Raw genomic sequence first — 23,751 nt, forward strand, 5'->3', positions numbered from 1 at the left:
TGTCTTTTTTTTTTCTCCTGAACTGGTTATCAAGCATGGGAATAGGCTTCCCAGGGAAGTGGTGGAGTCACCAACCCTGGAGGTATTCAAAGATGTGTAGCTATGGCACTTGGGAACATGGCTAAGCAGTGGACTTGGCAGTGTTAGAAGCACAGACCCACAACATGGTTTGGGTTGGAAGGGACCTTACAGTTCATCTCATTCCCACCCCCTGCCATGGGCAAGGACACCTTCCACTATCCCAGGTTGCTCAGAGCCCCATCCAACCTGGCCTGAACGTTTCCAGGGATGGGGCAGCCACAGCTTCTCTGGGAAACCTGTGCCAGGGCCTCACCATCCTCACAGGGAACAATTTCTTCCTAATATCCCATCTAACCCTACTCTCTGCCAGCCTAAGGCCATTTCCCTTGTTACTATCTAACCAGGTGAGAAGTCCCTCTCCAGGCTTCTTATAGGCCTTCTTCACATACTGAAAAGCAGCTTTAAGATCACTCCAAAGCCTTCCATTCTCCAGGCTGAACAATCCCAATTCCCTCAGCCTTTCCTCCCAGCAGAGCTGCTCCATCCCTCTAATCCCTTGGTGTCCCTGCTCTGGCCTGGCTCCAGCAGCTCCCTGTCCTTGCTGTGCTGTGATCCCAGGGCTGGAGGAGCTCTGCAGGGCAGGGGGATCTCAGCAGAGCGGGGCAGAGGAGCAGAATTCCCCCTCCCTCCCCTGCTGCCCAGGCTGGGAGCTCAGCCCAGCACAGGAGTGGGGTCACTGCCCACTCACACACTGCAGAGACGCTGAGCTCCTGCACACCAACACCCTCCAGTCTCTCTCCCCAGTGATCTTTAAAGTCTTTTTCAACCTAAATGATTCTGTGGCTCAGCCAGTTTAGGAATACTCACTTAAAAATTTGAGGGTAGCCAGTGGCTGAGGTGTTTTGGTGCTTTTTTTTCAAGCCCTACTCTTGGAAAAGTCCAACTAGCACAGCTGCTCTGAAAGACAGCAGCTGCAGGATTGCTACCTCCCCAGCAATTTCCACATTTCAGCACTCACGGAAAACTATCCCATAGTGGCCCCAAAAAGGACTGGGTGCCTAAAAACTGCCTACATTTCTGCTACAAATGGAAATGAAGAGGTGATTGACAGCAGCAGTGCAAATACTTGTGTGATTACAGCAACCACGTTCTTCACAAAGACACTGTCATGACATAAAGAAGAATGGTCTTCACTCAAGATTTAGAGTCAACAGCAATACTGATCCAAGTAAATCAATATCACTGATCATTATCTAGAGAGTAAGTTAATGCCATGGAATGATGGAGAGTGCCTTTCTGAAACTGCCTTCCTTTTTTCTACTGTCTCTCCATCCAGTGCTCCTGCCATGTAAATATCCAAGCACAACACTCCAAAGTCTTAATGAAATAAAATAAAACTTTATTTCTATGCTTTCATAAGAAAACCTAAAAAAAAAACCAAAAAAAACAAAACAAAACAAAAAAAAAACAAAAAAAAAAACAAAAAAAACCCCAAAAACCCAAGAAAAAACAATCAATCAAACAAACAAACAAACAAAAAAACAACAAAAACACCCCAAAAAAACCCTGCAGAAAACAACAAAAGAAGAAACTGAGGACAATGTACAGGAACGTGGTCAAAATTATGACCCTCGTAATGACCATGGTTTTAAAAACAATTATCTAAGCCATGCTACTTTCCTATTTTCACAACTTTTTTCCCACAGCTATGTCCAGTGGAAGATGCAACTAAAAAATACAAACAGCTTTTTACTGCTGTGCAGAGTTATCACTGGAAATGTGTATTTTTGTTTGTATTAATCTTCAAAACAAATGCAAAATAATTAATCATTGGCTGAGTAACACAAGCTGAAAGAAAGTAAGACAGCTGTAGGGATTCAAATATACATACATGTATTTATAATTCCTAGTTTCTGATGGCCACAGATTCCCCCTGTTCATACTGCTTGGATTCCTCAGAGCATAAAGGCTTGCACTGGAGCCTTTTCTTTAGGAATGTGCTTATTTCCTTAAGCCTCATCCATTTTTGGGTCATCAAGAGCATGATGGCAGTGGTTACAGAATACCTCAGACTATGAACTTTTACAAGCTCTAACAGGGCAAATACTCCTTCTCCTCCATAACATCTGCTTTTGTTCATACTTTCCTTATAAGACAGGAAACCATTTATCAGCTGAGAAGTTTTTGACATGCTGTGAGGGAAATGTCTTGATAAGTTCAGATAATACAATAGCCGTGGTGACTGCACTAAGAAGTTTAGCAGACCTGTGACAGCAAGCTAAAACGATATTTCACACTTTAAATCTCAGATCTAACAGAGTGGAAAAATTACCTGCTGTGTTCAGACACAGATTTAAGGCTAACTAAGTAACTGTAATTATTTTTCTTTCCAATAGGAAGCCAAGCTCAGCAGTCTGAGTAGCTTTGTGTCAGTGTTTCATTAAGAAGTGCAGTCTAGAACCCTACTCTTGTCTTGGTTGGAGCTGAAAGGGAAAAATGCTTGAAGTATTTCCTACCAAGAAGAATCTTAAAAGGATGACCAGATGAATGTGACAGTCTATACTATTAATTTCATAGCAAAGCATATATATAGACACATATTTTCAAACCCAAAGATTTAAGATACCTGCAGGTTGGGGTTTTTTAAATTGAAACCTGAAAGAGAACATTATCAATAGAAAGACCACAGCTTTGCCTTTTCCCTTATCATTGACTCAAACTTCAGGCTAAATACAAAAAAACCCCACCATTTATTTTTTTAATTTTCCCCACATTTATCTTTCAGGCTTAGAGCATTTGATGCACCTGGCAAAGCTGTTCTGCCTGGAGCAGGACTGAACTCTTCAGCAGCAGGGAAGAAGCATGCCCAAAGTCAGTGTGCTTGTGGAGGACTTTCCATTCAGCTTCTACCAGGAGGCACCTTACAGCAAACTGGGAGTGCCAATCCAAGAGATCTCTTCACCCTGCTATGCCCAGAATTACCCACAGCAGCTTCAAACTTCAGGTAGTTCTGAGATCTCTAAACACACGAAGCCAAACTACTGCAGGGAGATATCCTGGCAGTCTGCAACATGGATGAAGTGGAAAAGCTCTTCCAGAAAACAGTTTCCTCAACACCAAGACTAATAGATGAAAGCAATTAAAAAACACCTATAAGGATCTCTTCACATGCTTTGGAAAATTCATCCTTCTCATGGAATTTGCCAACTGGCCTGCTGTGGAAAGCTGGCAGCACAGTCTCCTAAACACGGGTGCTGATCAAAGCAGGCTTTAGTCAAGCAGGACATAGTTCACTAGGAAATAATTTCTTGGCATCTGACAGCCACTGCTGTAATATTTTGTGACAGATTTTGAAGGTGCAGTTTGCAAGAAGGTATCAACAAAACACAGAAACCATGGTATTATTTACACTATAAATGTATTTATGCTTCTTTTCCTACCCTCATTAGCTCTTCCCTTATTTGAAACTCAGCTATGAGTATGCAGAGAACATTCTCGTTCTATTGAGAACATTTTCACAAAATATTTCACCATTAACACAGCAATGTTTCTCTCTCCCTCCTGCTGCTAAAAATGCTTTTTTTTTAATGCAGCACTGTATTTGTGCAATCCTTGTTTTATACACCTTAATTAATGATCTCTGAAATACCCCAGAGAAACAATGTAAACATGCACTTTATTATCCCCATTATCAGAAACACAGCCAATTAAGGGGCTGACAATGAATTAATGATGCAGTCCAAACCAAACACCTTGGTGTTTTGGAGACTTGTGTTTAATTCCTTGATTGTTTAGGTCACACTACAACAGGGATCACAAGCAACATCCATTTCACAATCCAAAGAGCCCAACAGCAAGACAGACCACATATGCTGTAAGATACATTAATTTCATCGAAGCTGTTGTTACAGTATTACAATTTCATCCTTATCAACAGCGTATGTTAATTTTAAGAAGTATTTTGTTGTTGTTTTGGTTCTTGATGGGTTCTGGTTTACTGCTAGATTTTTTTTTTGCCATACAGTTACTTCTCTCACTCAAGAGCAGTAAGACAAAACTCTGGATTCAGAAGAGAAAGTATTATTATAGGTGGAAGAAGCCAAACTAGAAGATGAAAATTATATCCTTCCAAATTAAGATTTTCTCACGAACTGCGTGGAAAATATATCCCTAAAATCTCCTTGGCTTCTGTGAAGACAGACAGCACAGCCTGCAGATTTTTCTGCCCTAAGTTCTCCAAGAAACACAAACATTTACTCTTCAGATAAAGGGAGAAGAACAGGAAAAGGAAACTAAAGAGAATTCCCTGGAGTTAGTGAAAGCTGCATTAAGGAACTTTCGTCTTCACATCAGCAGCTCTGAATAATGAGGCAGCAGTGAGCTTTGCAGCACTGGGAGCCTTTGAAACACACTTCTCCAGAAAGAAGAGACAATAAAATGTCAATAGAAAATGCCTCTTGGCTGGCACACACTGGCACAGTGAAAACTTTTCCTCCTTTTGCACAAAGGGGCCAATTCTTTTCTTCCACTCTTCTCCAATATTTATAAGACAAGCTGATGAGAGATGACAAGGCACATTTACAGTAGTTCAAAAAAAACCAGCACTGAATAAAACATAAGTGAAGCATCAGAAAAGGATGGTCAGACTGTAACAATGTCATCTAATACATTTTCTGTGCACTGACATTCAAGAAGGGAATGGAAAGAAGAAATTCACTGATGATTTTGGTTCTAAACATCTGAGAGAAATCTGAATTAAAGTATTTGAATAATCCTGCTGTAATCAGTGCCACATTCAAGTTAGTGTACAGGTTTGCCTTAATCACAAACTTCCTTCTCACCCTTCAGAAGCTCTGCATTCAAAATTTCCATGTTCTTAAAGAGAATAAAGGTTTTTAATTACTTATTATATTTAACAATATCTTAATTATCTGATAAAGAAAAATATCCAAAAAGTTTGCAATCCTGGCTTCTCCACTCCTCAATCTCATCCTAGCATGATCTATAAAATAAAGAAATCCTTATTTCTAGGGAATCCCATATGGTCCTATTAAACTCGACTCAGTTTAAATTTTGAAATAATTTTAAATCTGAAATTGAGGTATGTGCTGACTTCACAGGCCTCAGGAAGCCCAATCCCATGGAACAATCCAATGTCAATCCCTGCAGCCTATCTGGTGGTAGTGCCTCTGGAGGGACTAGTATGTGCATGCCCTAAAAACTCCCAGGACCACACAAAGTTGGTATATTAGCATAGCTTCATGGACCACACAGAGGTATAGAAATAAATATGCCTCCTGATTATTCTCCTTTTCAAACCTTTTCCAATCTTGCAGGGATAAGAAATTGCTATGTGCCAAAGTGAAGGTATTTAGGACCCATCTAAAAGGAAGGATTTATCAGTATCAATTGAGGAAAAAATAACTTATTATTCAATTTTTAAAACCATTTTTAATTTTTCCAAGAGATCATGCCCTATTTAACTTTTGCATGACCTCATGATCTTGGAGACAAAGCCCACAGTCTGAACACAGAAATATCAAGCATTACTGGCTCTGAAGCACTCCCAAGCTGCTTTGGTGCTTTTAGGTCCACCACACTAAGACATGCAAAGCAGGCACACTCTATCTTAAATCTCTCTGTTCTGTTCATTTTAAACTTTGTTATTCAGAACAAGCCACATCTCCCTCTCTTAATTAATTTGCGCCAAGCACAAATATGAAAGATCTGCATCTTAAGCCAGGTCTCTTAGCTCCCTGCATCTCTGCAATCACAGGATCAGTCTGCCCTCAGCCCAAACCCTGGAGACGCTGTGAAAATAAACATTAAGTGACTTGGTGTAGCAAGTAAACTTTTACAAATCCCTGCTTCTCTGAAGAGCAGCCAAAAGGCACAAGGTCCTCCTGCTGGTGTCACCAACTGAATTATTGTCCACATTGTCCAAGCCTTGTGACACTTGTTGGCTATCCCTCACCTTGGATTTCTTCCTGCTAATCTTAGGTCCAGATAAGAGTCCTATTAGGAAGGGCTGACGTGAGGTACACACAGATTTGCCAGGCTGGAAAGTTGCTGCCAAAATACACAGCTGAATTGGGCAAGGACATAAAAAGTAGTATATAACCCCACCAGGCTTGCCACAAGAAAGAAAAAAAGTTCTGTTATTAACAGCCAAAACATACATTGACCTTGACAAAGAGTAGTCTTCGAGGCAGAATACTTTGTGCAGAGACATTTACTAAAATCTGCATTGAGATTAGGGCTCCCACTCAACTACACTTCTTAGGAAAGTAGATCTTAGTACATGGTAGCAGCAACAATATTTTTTCTACAGTTTAATAGCATAAAACAACTTCTCTGCTGTCATGAGAGCAAAGAAAAACAAAGTAGGAGGGGTGTTTCACTCTGCTCAAAATTTTAGTTCTTGAAATCTCTGTAGCAAAAAATCCTATTTTTAGGAAAAACATATTTCCCCCTGCTCCTCCCCTGGCAGTACAAAACAGCCTGAAACTAAGCATATTTGGCTTCCTGGAAATTTTTCCTGGCTAAGTACTGAAATCCTACAGAGATTCTCTGTTAAAATTGTTGCCAGCTCTCTTTCTTGACCCCTTTCCAACAGGATGAGAAGAGAAAAAAGGTGGCAGTCAGAGAAACAGTAGAACCCAAAGATGCTTTTTTTATCTAAAGGTGTTTGAAACCACAGTAAACAGTGCACCAAGGTGGCCTTAATTTGCACTGGAAGCCAGTGTAGATTTTGGGAGACTGCCACCACATCCATCATAGCTTTTGCCACCACATCCCTCCTCTTTGATCCTGTACTGCATGCATGCCAAGAAACTTGGATTTTAACAAATTAATGACAGAGATGTCCTACAAGAGAGACAGTCCTTAATGATCAGAGGGTCATTAAGGTCTGGGGATGCAGAGTGAGCCTTTTGACAGAAGGACGTTTAACCATAGATACAGGAAGGAGACGATAGGTGATTTGTGCTGGGAGAAAAAAAAACCCCTTGTTTAGATGATACTTGCTCAGGAATTATTTGATCTAACTGAAATCTCCTAGAAACACAGGATAAAATGATTGCTGTTAAGACATACAAACTGAAGGGCTAAAGAATAAATGCAGTAGAATGATCCTGTGTACCCCAACTTGAAAGAATATAAAGAGATCAAGTCTAAGGAGACTGGATGATCCATTTCCTGCAAATTAAAGTCAGGCATTTTTGTAGATTTTCAAGCCCTTCAGTAAACTTCAGCATTCAAATTCAGGTCAGAAAGCCAGTGTTTAGCAGGACAGAAAGAACTTAATGTAATTATTTCACAGAACAAATAGATCATCTTAGAAACAGTGACAGAAGATGAAAGCTGTTATCTCTGACCTAGAAGTCAAATGATGACCACAAGGAAGAGTAGAATAAAGACGCCTTTGCACTGCCAGGCTTCCCAGCTGGCTGTGGGACCTCAGGCTTGCCAGATGCCAAACACTCCATAAAACCTATTAGCAGCTTTAATCACCATACAAAACAGTGATGCCCACAGGTGATACTGAAATTTTTAGATCATCTTTACACTACAGAGAAGTTTTCTTACAGGTTGATTCTTCCAGATTTTTTTACCTGTAGTTTAACTCTGAGACAGAGCCTGGGCCAATTAATTTACTAAATGTGTACGTTCATGTGCCTTAATTTCAATACTCTTCAGCTCTGACAGCAAGCCTAAGACAATCAGTGCAGTGTATTCACATGGGAAACTCATCCCAATGCTCTGCTGCTCTCTTTTATAAAATCCAAAATGCACTATGCTCACACACAGAGGGTTTTGGCAGTAGCTTTAAGGTTTTCTAGAAATTCTTACCTGTTGTAATTAATTGTCGAGACAGACACAGTCAGTATCACCACCAGCCCTTTAACTGGCATTCCCACCAGTCCTTTATTAGCAAACTCTGCATGCCTTCTTCTCTTAATGAACATCTTACCTTACAACTCCCACTCCTTCTTTCACAGACCTATCTCACATGCAACTCCGACTCCTTCTTTCATGGGCAACTTCACACAGCACTGCTGCCTTCTCTTACAGCAGCTCTACACAGCACTGACTCTTTCTTTAGTGTTGCATGACTGGCTAACCCCAAGCTGTCCCTTTCCCGGCCACCTAACCTCAACTGTCCCTCACACAACATTTTCTCACCTTATCTATCTCTTGCACAACCACATGTCCCTTACCTCCTCACAGCACAGCCAGCAGACTCCATCCCAAACTGCAGCACAACCTGAGTCTCAAGATGAAACCACAAGTGCCTGTAACTAGTGGCCAGCTAACCCATTCTTTTATATCCCCCAGACTGACTGGGCAGACACATCTTTCACTCCTTGGTAATGAGTACAGCTGCAAGTCATTGGGAAAGATTCCCTCCTGCACTATCCGTTCAACCTGGCTACCTACACTTACCTTTAGCAACTCAGGACATATTTTTCCTGTCCCTTTACGTGTGCAGGAAGAAATCTTGTAGGATCATGTTGTGAATTAAACAAATACACCGGACTGGTTTATGATGTGGCTTGGAGAAAGAGTTGTGTCAGCACTGCTGAGGGTGTTGTGAAGCAGCAGTGGGACGAGAAGCAGGGGCAGGAAAGGGCAAGAATATGCTGGTCCTGCATGATTGCCCAAGCTTTCTCTCAGTGAAAACACTGGCCTCTCCAGGAACATTTCATCCACCTTTCTTCAGCAAGTACTCCAGTTTCACTATTTAACAATCGTAACAGTTACAGCAACTTGCCCCTGGATTTGAGTGATGCCTCAAATATTTCAGATTATCTCTCCATCTCCTTGTGGATGTTTTGCCAATACTCTGCTAATTCTCCTTCAAAGACTTTCTTTTCTTTCTCCTCATTTATAGAATTATAACTTTGTATAGAATGGAAAAGACCTTTAAGTTCAACCTGCCGTTTTGTCTCCTGAACTATGAAACTTACAGTAGGAACAGATCCTCTGTGGCTACAAAGCAAGAAGGAATAAAAGAAACTCCTGATAGCCACCATCAGCCTTAATTCATCCCTTCTGTGAGAGTCACAGCCAGTAGTGGAGAAGTGAGGACCAAGGATCACTTAAAAAGGGAAAATCCCAGCCCAACATTGAAGAGGAGGTCTAGTATCACTTACAGGGCAAGGATTTAGGAACATGACTCACCTAAAAAAATGAGCTGCTACCCAAGTTTATCTGCAAGCAATTAGTTTAAGTCTAGAAAATCAGCCAAACTCTCAGATAACATGGGAACATTTATTGCAGACACAGTGTGGGGATCAGCTAGTTTTCTCTTTGCCATGAGGCAGGTATTGTGAGGTTTGCAGTAGAAGCCATTAGTTATTAGGAAATAAAATGGCTCTAAGGACACATGCAATCATGGCACACCATGCAATCATAGTGCACCATGATTGCACAAACACATACAAAAAAATTGCAACATTTACAGACAAGCTGGCACTATAGCCCAGGTGAGCTTTTTGTTTGACAGCTATTTCTAGAAGACATACCCTGGTCTTTCCACAATGGCTTTAGCATTTTTCATTTTCAGCTGAATTGAAAGGTAAGCCACTTTATCACAGAATAACTCCAGCATATCTCAGGTTTCAGCCTGTGAGAGAACTATCATGCACACAATATAATCTATTAAGACAATTTGACATTCCTTTCCTAATGCCTAGGGAAAACAGCCTCTTTATTCCAGAATTTACTGTATCTTTGTTTCCACTGAAATAGCCTAATATGTTGCTTTCGTGTTTTTCTCCACGTATCAAACAGATCTCAGGCTGTAAGTCTTCCCTGTGCCCCATCTTAGAGCAAAATCATTCAGTTCAGCAAGAAAGCAGAAGAAACCCAGGATAAAAATAAAAATTACTTTCTTTCCCCATAGAGAATACTTATCTCAGCTGTATCCAACATATTTTCTTGAAAAACATTGTAAATTCCAAGTGAAAAGATGCATGTTTTACTCATGCAACTTGTCCCCCCACTAACAGAGGACAATACTGACACAGTCAAGATACACACAGAAGAGCTTGCTGCTGTTACTGTAAGGACCTTAAACCACAGTCCTAAGCAAACGGAGTGAGCAGCTTCTAACCTCCTACTGAAACCAGCCTGCCTTGACTCCCAGGGCGTTGTTGCAGGGAGGAAGGTGGGAGAGAAGGGCATGAAACACCTTGAAAAGAAAGATCAGTGATCTCTACCCTGTGTCTCCTGTCTGCTGGCATCAGCACAGGGAACCTCCTCGGTCCAAGACCCAGGAAAGGGCCCTTGTTTACAAGGAGGCTCCCAAGATCTGCTGGAATGCTGGACCACCCAAGCACAGCTCTGGATCAAGGGACCAGCCCCAAGCTGCCTGCACTTCTGTGGCTTGGCCCGCTGAGACTTTCACCCTTGTTCCCAACTAGCTCAGATGTCAGGATGAAGCCTCAGGGATCTGCCACATGGACGTGAATAAAAGATAACAAAAGAGGCTCTTTCCCCCCCGGGGAGAGTCTGAGGTTTATTTCTTGTGGTCCTCCAGGAGCGAAAAGAGGGCGAGGTCAGGGGGCACAGGTCTTTTCTAGGGTCTGTAAGGGGGGGCGAGAAGAAATTGGATCTCGGCCAGCTAGGCATGGCCAGAGAGGAGAGGGACCAGACCACGGGACATTGCAGGTCACGGAATCCACCATTTCCAATACATCTAGGGAGTTACAACACACTTCATTATTCCCTACCCACTGTAACTTCCGTTTCCCTTGCAGGAGTCACTTCAGCCCACAGGCTAAAAACTACTCAAGTAACAGTTTGATTATCTTTGTAGCATGACACCTCAAATGAGCTAACTGGGGTTTTTTTTCCTGTTATTGTGACTCCTAGGGCAGGTGTTTTAGAGACTCCCAGTCAAGAGAGAAATTTGTGTGAGCTCCTATGGAGGCCTTTTCTCCTAAAAAATTACATAAAGAGCATCCCAATTAAATCCTATTCCACAAGAATAAATACCCCTTTCACAGAAGTATTTGTTGCAGAATAACAGCTGATGGCTGCTGTACAGCCAATGAAGCACACCTGCTGATCTGGAGATCTTCATGGCAAAGCTGAATTAAACATGAACTTTAAAAAGGGTTGCATAAATGTCCTGCTTTTCTCTCTCATTATAAAACCTACTTGTCATCCCAATATGCTTCCAGAAACGATGTATTTTACTTTCCCTTTTCTACCTAGAACACCACATGTGTCACGCTTTTCCTTTGAGAGCACACACCACCTTCCTCCATTTCTTACACATGACAATTTTCCCCCCTTTGTCACAACCTACAATCCATTATCACTATCAGCTGCACCTCTTGACAGGCTGTATCTCCCAACAGAGACACTCTCATGCAAAATCCTAGCATGTGCTGTGACCTCTATTCTGCCAAAGCTCTCTGGATGCAGAGCAGGAGGTGCATCAATATCCCTCACCAGGGCAAAATGCTTGGTCAGTGACCCCAGCTCACAGTGATCAATGTAGAGATCTCTGAATTGCCATTCCCAGGACTCATTCAAAGTGGTGGGAGAAGACAAAATGTCAAAATTGGTCCTTAAAAGAAACCGACACCATCCTTTGGAAAACAAAGATTTTTCATAACCCTCCATTCCAGCACAGAAGATAAATGCTGAAGTTAGGAGAATTCCCTGAGGGAAGGAAACAAGAAGTTTTAAGTCAGCTCTAGTTATTCCTCCTCCTCATTTCTTCTCAATCAGTGCTTGCTATGTCTTCTACTATTAAACTGTTTCTCATTTATCTTTCCCAGTCAAATCTTTTTGTTTAAGCTGTTCTTTAAAACTCTTTTTGATTTGCTGACTGTTATCAGAGTGAGGTGAGGAACAGAATTACAGTCCTCCCTCTCAGGGAAGCATCACAATGCCTTTGCCTAAACACATGAAACTATATTGGGTTCATCTCCATTTCATATTTCAGCAGCCTGGGGGCTTCTCCTGACTGTTTACCAAAGAACAGCATCTGCCTTTTTGTCAGCTCTGCCTGCTCCTCCCCATCATGCTACAAAAGTAAATTTCATTTTACTACTTTCTGTGAACCCTTCTTGGGACTGCCTGTGCAGAAAGTGAAAATTGTCCTGGGTTGCTCATAAAATCCATTCTGTCAGAGTGGGGCATCACCAGTTCCACCAGTTACAGAGGCTGGAGAATCGTAGGACAGGACATGCTCCAGGCACTGCACTCTCCTGGCACTGCACAATCACAGAAGGAAAAGCAGTCAGAACTGCAAAGAGATTAGGGTAAAAGTCTTCACTTTGGAAGCAAGAAAAAAAACCCAACCAACCAAACCTTCACAAGCTCTTCAAAACCACTTCAGGTTTCCTGCAACTTGAAGGTCAAATGAAACTCCATTTTCCAAGCTGCTTTAGATCAACTCTACATGGAAGTGTCTGTATTTAAAATATAACATTTTAAATTGTATATTTTTATACAGTACGTGAAAGTACTTGAAAAAGGTGTATTTTTTTTAAACAGGTCTTTACTTTTTCTAATTATCACTCATTTGTTTTTTCTCCATTTTGCCTTCTCCTTCCCTTTGTTTAAGCATTGTGGCAAATCACATCCTATACTCCAGTATAATTAAGCCCTTGAAAAAATTTGATGAAGTTACAACTGGTTTTGCCCAGTTTGAGGGGAATAAGTCATTATTTGCAAAAACCCCAAACACTGATGTGAGAAAACTAGGGTTCCATCAGTTAGTTCTTTTTTTTGCTGCTAAATTACATAAGTCCTGATATTGGATAGAAACTGCAACTTCAGTAGAGGAAATTCTCTTAATTTCTGCTACATCTGTGTAGAAAATATAAATTTGTAAGCCTGTGCTCTAGACTTCTCAGGTGCCTGTATCTTCTAGAGGAATCTGAGGGAGAAAAGTGTTACCTGTGGTACAGGAAGATGGAGTGTGGCACTGGATGGGAAGCATCCAAGGGGCCTGAATGAAGTTGTTGATGTCACTGGAAGTAAACAATCTGGTATTTTGGTAATGCCATGGAGACTGAGAACAGACCCATGGACAATAAAAGGCAAATGTCAAGACCATCTTCAGGATGGGGAAGGAGAAAGAAACTTCCAGAGGTGGAAGATGAACCATTCTGTATTTCTGTAATTCTGTGTTTCATATTACTCTGACTGTAACCACATTTCATTGCATTTTTCCTTAGAAAAAGACAAGGAAGAAGAAAACAAACATATAGAAGGGGAAAGGGGAGCTGAAGTTCAGTTTCCTTTCTGGGTTGGCATTCAGTTTTGCTTGCTGTAAATGGTATGCTGGCCTCTGGGAAATATCTCCAAGTAACAGGCTTTAAAAACAGCCTTCATTAGCACTAATGAAGATGATAAAAAAAAAATAAAACAAAACTCAATACAAATAATCCTGTAGCTTAGGCAAAAACAACTTAGACATTATAGACAGACATAAATACGACTAATTCTTCCAAGCTAAATAAAGAACTCTATCTAGAAAAGAAATAAAAATACTTTCAAAACCACTGAGTTTCACAGAATTATGCAACTTCTCTATAGTTTTGTTTTTTTAGTTTACTAATCAAACACCTTGATCCTGAGTATGACAACTCCTGGTTGTCCAGATTACCATGGAACCCAATAATTATTTTGGTCAGAAAGGCTTTCCTGAGATGTCTCAGTCTCCTGCCTCAACCTGCTCCCCAGAAAACAATTCCTTTTCATCGAAGGAACACTGCCTGCCTAATGACAACCAAACCCAAATATTTTTATTTTTCCTGCATTGGGAAAGCCTCCAAATAGCTAGTGAATGACTAAAACCAGGGAGTGTCCGAGCAGGGAGACTGATTCAGGAAAAAAGGCTTTGTCTCTGCTCTCTGGAAGCCACAGCCTGTGAGCTGCCTTATTCTATTCCTGTTACCCTGAGAGCAGATTTCTACATCTTTCTGAAGTGTTGTTTTATCAGAATGAAAACCCAAAATGTAATCTTACTACTCCAGTGATATTTCCATGAAGGCTTCTGTGGGAAGCTGGGATGAGCAGTGGCTCTGTTCCATGCACAGCCAAGTGCTCTTCCTTCTGGCTGCTGCTGTCATTCGAGGTCACTGACGTGGACAGCCCAAAAAAAACTCCCAAAAACAAAAAATCAAAAACCAAAAAACAACAACAACAAAACCAAAAAGAAAAAAACAAAACCAAAAAAAAACCAAAACCAAACAACAAAAAAAACCGAACAAAAAACAAACAAAAAACAAACAAAAAACCAAAAACAAAAACAACAAAAAACCCCAAAACAAAAAAAAAAAAAACCCCACAAAAAACAAAGTAACAAAAACCAGTAAAAAAACAATCGTAACAGATTCTGACTCTCCTTGTTGGACACTTCTCTTTCTGCCCACTAAAAATAAGAGGAGCAAGAAGTATTTGGCCTTTAACTTTGAGGTCTCATCTGCAAGAGCAGAGTGACTACATAAAACGACTTTACTGTTGCTGACACTAGCCCTAGAAAGGGCCAGAAAGTGAAAGAGTACAAACAGTAAGAAATAAATCAGCACCTAGAGCAATGATTAGAGATGAATGAGTGTTTCAGATACCATATAAATAGAAGAATATGTTTAATTGAAGATTTTCTGGTGTGTCAACAAAACAAAAGCAGAAAGATATTAGTGAGGAAGCTGTTTTTTGACAGAGTGTCTTGAGAAGTTCTTTAAGGGAAAATAATTTCCTGACCACCAAAAGATAAATAAATTTTGTCTTTGTTTTGTGAAATATTTATTACTTGTCTTGATCATTCTCTGTCTTTCTATGATGCTTGCTGTGATGATGCTGCTCTGGGCTTTTTTCTCCTTTTCTGCAGATCTCTTTCCTTCTCCCCTGAGTACTTTTTCCCTTAGCTCTGAAATATTTCACTTTTAAAATAAATATAGAGGAAATGCTGCTTCCCTAGAGCACTCCCAGAGGCAGCTGTAAAGGACTTTTCAATGTAATGCTGATTCCTGGGTCATCCACCTGACCTGGCCGTTTCTTCATTAGGTCAAACCAGAAAAGACATAACATTTAAAAGCCCTGCAAAGTGGGAAATCTGCATGGCTAAAACTCAGAAATCTTGGATTCTCTGTAAAAGACTGCAGAAAAATGGTACCATAATATAGCTGCCTGAATAACTATGGTAGATTTGAATTAATTTACTTTAAAATGTATGAAATGCATCTTTGCTAAGAAAGTTATTTCATGTCACCCTGCAGCTTTTGATTTTTACGCTCTGACTTTCCCACCTAAAAGCACAGTTATGGAATAAGGAAAGGTATGTCCACCTACTTTCAGAACTGTTAAAGGTGCAGGACAGCTGGCAGTATTTATTATAATATACACTAATAATTAATTAGACTTCATGACAAGGCTTTAGGTTCAAGAAGGGCCTCTGGTAGATTAGAATCAACAACAACTGGACTCTGTTTCTAGTCATTGCACTCTTTCTGGACAACCTTTCAAGTCAAATCCAAAAAAAGTTTTATGATTTTTACTAACTTTTCCCGCATATTATTCTTTTCCAATCTAAGCCATACATAGCACTTTCCAGCTCACTGCATCATTGTAAGGTAGAGAAATAGTGCTGCATTTAATTTAGATCCCTTAATCTAATAGAAGAATAAGGAATCTGATCAAAGGAGACAAAAATCACATGGGGAAAAAAGGAGGAGAAATTATCTGATCTGGTGGATTTCATTCCTCTACAGCATTCATTCAGTGCCTGGTAATTCAGGCTGGAATGGGGGTGCACCTGGGTTTGGGAGCATTCCCTCTGACATAATAGGAACATTGTAAAGCAAGAAACGTCTAACAGATAACATATGCAAAACAATTTTAGTTGCTGCCCAGCTATGACAAAAACCTTGTTCTTAGCTGCTCAGAGAAACTGAAAACAGCTGTTGGGAGTTGCTGAAGATGCTGAGCAATTGTTGAGTGAAGTTGTTACAGCAATTGACAAAACCAGACTGCATCCTGCAGGCTGGAGCTGTGTCAGGGCAGGGTTAGGGTGGATATCAGGGAAAGGTTCTTCCCCCAGAGGGTGTGGGGCACTGAACAGGCTCCCCAGGGAATGGTCACAGCCCCAAGGCTGCCAGAGCTCCAGGAGTGTTTGGACAACACTCTTGGGCACAGGGTGAGATTGCTGGGGTGTCTGTGCAGGGCCAGGAGTTGGCCTTGTGGGTCCCTTCCAACTCAGGATATTCTACAATTCTATGGTTCTAAGGAGGGATTCCAGAGAAATCTGAAGGAGGAACAAATCTGGAGTGAGAAGCAGAGGACAAGGCATTGTTGATGGAGCAGTTTAGCACACCAGCTGTGTCCTCCAGGGAGCTGTGAACAGAGAGTGCAGAAGGCCAAATGGTGAGAGGAGAGAAAAGGAGAGGGTGACTACGAGTGCAGCCAAAGGTTGATGAGGACTCAAAGCAGCTTCTGGGTTAAGGGAGGACAAGTAAAGGCACTGACCTCTGAGGAGTCTTCAGAAAAGAAAAGCATTTTTCTGTGCACTCGAAATACTGATTTTCTTATTACACCAGAATGACCAGTTAAAGAGCCTGTCCTGCAAAGTTAATAACCTCAGAGAACATCATTAAGCATCCAGCTTCTAAGAGTGTTAGATGTCTTTGGAGGCAGGAAAATGGCACAGGGTGTTAACATGACTTACGACTTTCCACTATTAGGTGTGACAACTCTGTAGATGTAGAGGCTGAGACTTGTCCAACTCTCCTTCTTCCAACTCCAAAACTGAAACAGCTGAAATTGCCAGTGCAGCTACACACAGTGTGAACTGGTTTGTCCATTCTTTCCCCAAAACCACAGTTTAGAAAGGTAACAACAGAAATCACTGTTAAAGTGCAACCTACACTTCATCGTGTGAAACAGGATTTCCTCACCTGTCCTGGTCAGCATGCCACAGACAGAATTATGCTTAAAGCCATCTAAAAAAACCCTCATCTGCAACTCTTCCTACCCAAGGAGGCTCTTGGTACTCCCAGAGAGCTGGTACACGAACAGATTTCATCTGCCTTAGAGTGGCAAAAGAAGAATCTGTAGGTCTTAAAAATAATATTAAACCACAGTGACATTAGAGTGCTGTTTCCTTCAAATCACTCACACAGCATCAAATCTGTTCTTAAGCTGCCTCTCTCTTCAGTGAGGGATGATGGGATGAATTTGGCTGAGTGTTGGGAAGGGAAGCTTGCTGTGCTGTGCAGAACTAAGCACTGATACTGCATTAAGGCCAGGGAGGGGGCAGGAAGCATGGAAGGGTGAGGAACACAGGATACATGCTGGGGAGACACATAACAGACAGAAAATCAGTGGTTAACAGCATTCACCTGGAAACTCAGTGACACTGAAAAGCCTGACATTTACTGCCAGCTAAGCTGCTCTGGAGGCACCAAACTCCTCCTAGAGCTAAGCTACAGGCAGCCTTAGGAACACTTCTGAGTCAATCAGTCCAAGCCTAGACTTACAGTTCTTTTAATTCTCAAGTCAGAAAGGCATCTAGTTAGAAAAAGAATTTGCTGGCTAACCACTGGCAGAACCTGTACGAGCCTCAGACTGTCTTCACATGCACTGAGGAACCAGGCTTTTTCTCTTTCAACAAGCACATACTAAAAATACTGGTCTAAATCTTTTGGCAATGTTCAGGGAACATTTTTTCTTTAAGGCCAGGTTCATTTATGGTTTTAGATGGGAACAGTTAAGTAGGGACCTCTTTGAAAACCCTGATACAATATAAATATTTAATCTTTAAGAAAATCCATTGGACCTTGCTCCTCTGTTCTCAAGCTTACAATCTACCAAAGGCAGCAACAGAAATGACAAAGTTCTGTTGTAATTCCTAAGAAAACAAAGGAACTCCTTCACAGGCCAAGTGTTTAGCAAGCACATTCGAAGACAGCAATACACACTCACATGAGCAGAGGTTACACCCACACACAGACACCCATAGGACAGAGGGGATGAGGGCTGGAGTCAGAATTCACTGCAAAGCTTTGGGTGGCAGCATGTTTAAGTCAGTGAGGTATTGCTTTTACAATTACTTTCAGACATACGAAAGAAGCCAGCTTTTAAAGAAATACTTTAACTACTGGAAAGCTTTAAAATTTACTCACTTGGTAACAGTGCAATATTTACCATTTCGATGTCATCTGAGCATATATTCTCAATCTTTCATTGAACTTTTCCATTCCAAACATCACTACCAAGTAAAAAACTCATTACTTCATTAAAATAATTTTCTTACTGTGTTTAGAAAGGGATAGAAATAGGATAAAATCCCATGAAAGGCCTGTCACTTTTAATTATTTCATAGCTGTGTGCTTTTTATATTTCTCATTGATTAAATTAAACAACAGTAAAAGTAACCATGAAGTTTTCCATTCTCAAAATTATTGATTCCTCTGACATGAAAGTCAGAGCTATTAAACACAGTGATCTGGTTGTACTTTCCATTCAGAAGAGCTTTCCAAACTTGTTTGTGCAAAGGAACATCTGTTCAGGCAGGGCAGCTTTCCAAATTTGCTCATATATCTGGCTGCCCTAACAGCTACGTTGCCATCCTGCCACCAAAGCTGCAAATGACCAGGAAGTTCACGAGGGAAAATAGTTCTTATCTTACAGCCACTGGTGGACAATTCTCAACTGTAACTGCAAATATTAGCAATGCTTTCTTTCCCAGTCCCCTCCCGAGATGAACAGATGGTAAAAGACACAAAACCCAGAAAAATCCTCGTTCTCATACACACATTGGCGAAGGACTGCCCCTTCCAACAGAACCCAGGACTCAAGCCCTATCTCCAAGCCACCTGACCATCCTGTCACCATCAGAAACGCCTCCTCCTCGTTTTTTCACAGCAGCCTGGATAAAAGAGGCGTGGATTTGCCTGTTTTCAATTGCAACAGTCATCTAATTGGGAGAGGACTTGAAACCTTTGTTGCCCAAGACATCTTATGTGACAGGGAAGGTGTCACCTCTTCATCAAGAGGAGGTAACACCTTCATCTCCCCCCTTGGTCCAGGGGCCTTTCCTCCCTGCACGTCTTTGACTCCTGTCAGAGGACACACTTGTTTTGCTGAGCACCAGCTGTGCTCTTCAGAAAGCTGATGTCACCAAAAGTGACTGAATTACTGCCATTCTCTGCTGTGAGTCTCTGTGGTCCCCCCAGAGCAGAGTAAGGCAAGTCCCATGTCACTGCATGGGAGTGACCATCGTGTTGACCACTGGGTCAGTTTTAAAATCTTTCACATAAATATGAATCAATTTAATCTGTTCCCTTGCTGCTGGCAGCCCTGCCCTGCCTCCTCTGAATGGATACCTGTAACCTTCCTCCTTCTCTCCTAACTATTAGGCCTTTTTTTACCTGCTTCAGCTCAAAATGTGGTGGGGTGTGATGCAGAAGTAGCAGGAAGCATCCAGGAGTCCTGGGTGACTGCAGAGCTAAGAAGGAAAGCACAAAGCTCTCTGGTGGTGAACAATGAATATTCTAAAATATATCTAAATTACAAGAAGAAAGGAAAAAAGAGAGATGAAAGCTGACCTTGCTTCTTCAACTGAATCAGCAGATTACAGCTGGAGAGGAGGAGCATGTTTGTTTTCAAAACAATAAAACCCAACAAGCACACATCATTCTGCAACTATCATTCTTAACAGCACTCTTCACACAATGCTCTTCTGTCACACACTAAAACCAGATCCTTTGTTTCTACTAATAAAAAACCAAAACATCAGTATAAGAAAACAACAAACCAACCCGAAAAACAATCCCTTCTTCCCACAACAAAACAAAAATGCCCAAAGGCAATCCCAACATTGTCAGTGCTCTAAAGACATGATACACTCACCAAAGCAAAACAGACAGAAATGTGTTTACCAAACACTTTCATTTGTAGCATCCAAACCATCAGCCAAGGGAAGAACAGCCTGAAATGACCCTGAAGCAACAGAGGACTGCAGGGATAACCTGGTCTAGCCGTGATCAAGCTGCTTCCAGCACCAGGAGTGCTAAAATCCCCTCCAGACAGCACTGCTCCTCAATTAATTAACACTGCTCGTTTAAGCCATGTGCCAGCTGATACTGGATGTGCCTTTGAAGCTCTCAGCTCACACCGTGCCCCAGCACTGCCAGACTAAGGTGCAGCACAGATGTGCCCTCAGCTGACACAACCTCTTAACCCTCTTTTTTTAAACATCTCCATCGAACAGCAATCTCCTTGCACGAGGGAAAGGCAGCACCTCACTCAGCAAAAGTAACAAGTAACAGGCTTGGAGCAAATTCACCCTGCTGCTTGCCCCAAGCAGAGCAGTGGATTTGAATGCTGGGGCAGTCATTCTGGATCTGCATGAAGAATGGCAAGCAAACAGATGTGGTTTGAAACACAAATGCATGTGCAACATTTAGGGCTGCAAAAGACTGAGAGCTGTGGGCAGTATCTTCCTATTTTGACCATTTTACATTCAGGGAAGTGGGGCTTTGCAACACAGAGACAATTCCACTTCCTCACCAGGAAGACTCTTAATTTTTAATTACTCAAACCATATTTTGACTAGATGAAGGTGTCATAGGATGAAGTTTCAAATCAGAATTCATGCCTCGGGCATTTCTGTGCCTACTTGTTGATTGTCAGCTTGCTCTATTCACCAGCAACACTGAAGAGCAGAGTTCTGTAAAGACAACTTAAAAAAACCACTAACATACACCAAAAAAACACTCCAAAACTTGTCAGACTCTGCCAGGACCTTGTCAAGCCAGTAAAGGGGGTGGTGAATATTTCCTCCTCTTTGCATTGTCAGAACTGATTTTGTCAGCAATTCCAAAAAAGTTTAAGTAACAAAACTTCTTTTTGCTTTGTGACAACTTAATTTGAATCAATGTTCTGATGAGGAAGAGTGTGTGATTACAGGAGTAAATTCTGCCTACTGGAAGTCTTTCTTCATGGGTACCATGGCAATGAGACAGCAATATAAGATTCTTCCAAGGAGAACAAATGCAGCTTGATTAGAAGAAATGCAACCAGGAGAAAAGATCAAATCCATAGCATTAATATTGTAAGAAATTGCCAAACAACTGAGTTTTACTCAGTGCTGAAACATAAAGTTTTTTTTCTAAAAAACCTGTCATTTCCTTTCTCAAAGTCTATGGTATTTTTACATAGATTTACATAGACAAAGGTGGCTTTCTCGTAACAAAATGAAAGGTAGAAGCCTTATTTCATTTCTGGAATATATATTTAGGGGAGTTTACCTATGCTAAAGGCTGCATTCCAGTTGGCAGCAGTGTGAGCGTGTTAGTGTGTTAAGCCTAAGATAATGTCTACTGTCTTATCAAGGGCACAGTGACAAGAGGCAGTAAAGCCTGTCACTACAGGTCAGCCCTCATCCTGAGCTCTGTTCCCAGCCTGATCCACCTGGAAACAGGTATCTCAGCTATTGTGTCTAATCTAGATGCATACAATCTGATTTTGGCTACAGAGATTAAAGTGCTTTGTACCCAAAACTGACCTAGGACCTTCCTCCTAGGTTGGTTCCTTTAACAGGAACCAGTGCTCTCCTGACGAGAGCAGGAGGAATCCCAAGCAAAAGTGAGAGGAAGTTTTTCAAGAAAAAAGGGTGTAGGAGAGGAAGGCATCTGTGATGCACTCTGTAATGAAACATCACCGAGGTGCAGGAAGTGAGACATATGCTGCGATTCCCAGCTGGCTGACAAACGTGTTCCCAGCCCTCAGGCTTAGGTCTGTTTCAAAAGCAGCTGGCTGGCAATTGAGAAAGTTCTCCTAAGGTGAGGAGAATTTTTCTAGGACTGATCAAAGAACAGAACTGATGCTCCTTACTACCTGCTGGGAAGAGTCAGATCTAAAGGACTGATTTAATACAAAACTTGGGTGATGTGTTTACTAGAGCAGCCACAGCATGGTCCTGGTGTGAATGGAAGACAGCCCAGCAAGTGATGCTCCCACAAGACTTGGTATCTGCTCCTTGAGCAGAAATTGAGAGCAAACCAGAGAAAAATCTTAGTCACAATCTCACTTGCAAAAAGCTAAGACAGACAAGCAACTGAATTGTCACTGCTGTCTCTGTAAGATGAACAGATATTCTCAAAACTATGTTAATTATACGTCATAGGTTTAGTACTTCAGGGTGATGAGCAGACTTGCAAACAGAGAACTGTAACTGTGTTATTTTAAAATTTAAAAACTGAAACAGCTTTTAAAGTTTTAAAGTTTTAAACTTTCAAAGTTTAAACTTTTTAAAAAACTTTTAAAGTGTTATCACTTTGGTTTATCACTTGTGAAGAGGTGGGCTGACAACGTGGACAGTTTAACCAGAACAATTTTCTTCCTCAAATTTTTCTCTCTGATTTTTCAGATAGCACTGAATTCTAATGGCAAATAATCCTTATCCAACAACTGCACCCGCAGTGTAATCTGCCCAGAGACATTTTGTTTTCTTTCATCTTTCAAAATACTGTAGAAAATCAACTAATCCTTGCTTAAGAAAGGAAAAGAAAAAGAACTTGTAGAAGGAGCTTCTTTTTGTTCTGCCCAGCTCCCACCTGCACCTGCAGACAAAATTCAGGAGCAGAACTGGGGAAGCTGGCCCAGAATGAGGGACAGAAATGTTTCCAGCCATCCGCATCTGAGTTGCTCCCCTCCTCCTCCTCCTCGCCAGATGGGTGTGAAAAATCAAAAAGTGGAGTAACTGCTCGGGTTCTAGCTTCTCCCTTCCAATCCACAGAGGAATGCAGCCTCTTCATCGACCTCCAGGCTTTTCTTACCTGCCAGCCCACGTGTTGTGGTGTAGCAAGGTGAAGGACACTTAATAGATTCACTATTATCTGCAATTTTGCAAAATGCTATCAAGAGCAGGACTCTCCCTTTCTGCATCTCCTGTGTTAATTAAACATTCCTTGAACCAATGGAAAATTTAGAAATTATATTATTGCTTGTGGTATTTTAGCTTCTTGGAATAACAAACTTATATTACATATGTGCCTTCAACTCTAATTTAAGACCGCAGAGACTCCAAAGATGGAACAATTTTAAGAATAATTTTAAAAATCCTCTCGACTCCAAGAATATTATTCTTAAGTATCATTAATACAGCCTTAGTGACATTTCCTGTTGGACATAAACAACCAGAGAAAAGAAGGACAAGACTCCCCTCCACTGGAACAAGATGAAGTGTTACAGGTACCTCTCCACTCATTTTGCCTTTTACACTGGCCCGTGACTGGACACACCACCAAATAAACTCATTTTTCACGTATCTTTCACTGACAGAGCTATCGAAAATCGAACTATCTGCTCCCAATTGTTATATTATTCAAATTCTCTTAGCCTCCTATAAGAAAGGGCTGGGAGAATTGGGATTGTTCAGCCTGGAGAGGAGAAGGCTTTGGGGTGACCTCATTGGAAGCCTTCTGGTACCTGAAGGAGCTGACAGGAAAGATGGAGAGAGACTCTTGACACGGGCCTGGAGTGACAGGACAAGGGGCAATGGCTTCAAAATGACAGAGAGCAATGGCTTCAAAATGACAGAGAGTGGGTTTAGATTAGATAGTAAGAAAAAAATCTTTCCTGTGAGAGTGGTGAGACCCTGGAACAGTTTATCATGAGAGGCTGAGGCTGCCCCATCCCTGGAAATGTTCCAGGCCAGGTTGGTGGGGAACTGGAGAACCAGTCTAGTGGAAGGTGCCC

At 41.4% G+C, this 23,751-nt stretch overlaps 1 protein-coding gene across 4 annotated transcripts in view; it reads right to left on the reverse strand.

Annotated features, from left to right (window-relative positions):
* FAR2 (fatty acyl-CoA reductase 2) overlaps nucleotides 1-23,751 on the reverse strand; it is a 120,496-nt gene that overhangs the window by 68,522 nt on the left and 28,223 nt on the right. The window lies entirely within an intron of this gene.

Source organism: Sturnus vulgaris, chromosome 5 (genome assembly GCF_052056855.1).
Source record: "Sturnus vulgaris isolate bStuVul1 chromosome 5, bStuVul1.hap1, whole genome shotgun sequence".
In the NCBI taxonomy this organism is placed as follows: Eukaryota; Metazoa; Chordata; class Aves; order Passeriformes; family Sturnidae; genus Sturnus; species Sturnus vulgaris.